The sequence below is a fragment of the Seriola lalandi genome, unplaced genomic scaffold, assembly GCF_002814215.2.
Source record: "Seriola lalandi dorsalis isolate HSWRI2012SDOR001 ecotype SW California unplaced genomic scaffold, Sedor1 jcf7180002054561, whole genome shotgun sequence".
Taxonomy (NCBI): Eukaryota; Metazoa; Chordata; class Actinopteri; order Carangiformes; family Carangidae; genus Seriola; species Seriola lalandi.
Window position 1 is genome coordinate 1,720,049 of NW_019525114.1, and position 710 is coordinate 1,720,758.

Genomic DNA, 710 nt, shown 5'->3' on the forward strand with positions numbered 1-710 from the left:
GGGGGGGGGGGGGGGGGGTGAATGTGTCCCACTGCGTTCACGGAGCTTATTCATTATGTATGCAGTGATCTGATGAGATGTGTATAAGAGACAGCAGTTACATCAATCTTATCTCTATGTGGTTGTGTTCCAAGGACATAAAATTAAAATCCATTGAGTCCATGAAGGGGAAGATTGATGTAACTGAAGTCAGAGTGGAGGAACTCACAACAAAGCTTTCAAAGACAACCGAAGAGGTCAAACTATTTAAGGTGATATAAACAGATGCTTCGTCTCAGAAAAAAGGATGTTTATTTGATAGTCTAATCCAGATTCCTTAAATAATATATATATATATATATCAATATATGCCCTTTTTATTGATGCAGAATGAAGCAGAGATGGCCTTTGCTCAAAATGATCTACTGAAGAAGGCTTGTGAAGCTGCTGAAAAGGCAAAAGAAGATTTAAAGGAGAAGTCAACTGAGACAGAGGTTTTTGACATGATTTCCGTTTTCTTGCTCCACTCATTATCTCTTACCCACTGTGGAAATCGTTTTTGGGAAATTATTTTTATAATGAAAAAAATTCAGTGATATGTTGTGTTTTTATGCTCTCAGATCAAAGTGCAGGAGCTAGAGGCAGAGTTGTTTACTGAAATAAAGAAAAATAAAGAACACACCTTTCAGATGGAGCAACTGAGGAATGACATTACACTGCATAAGTGAGTT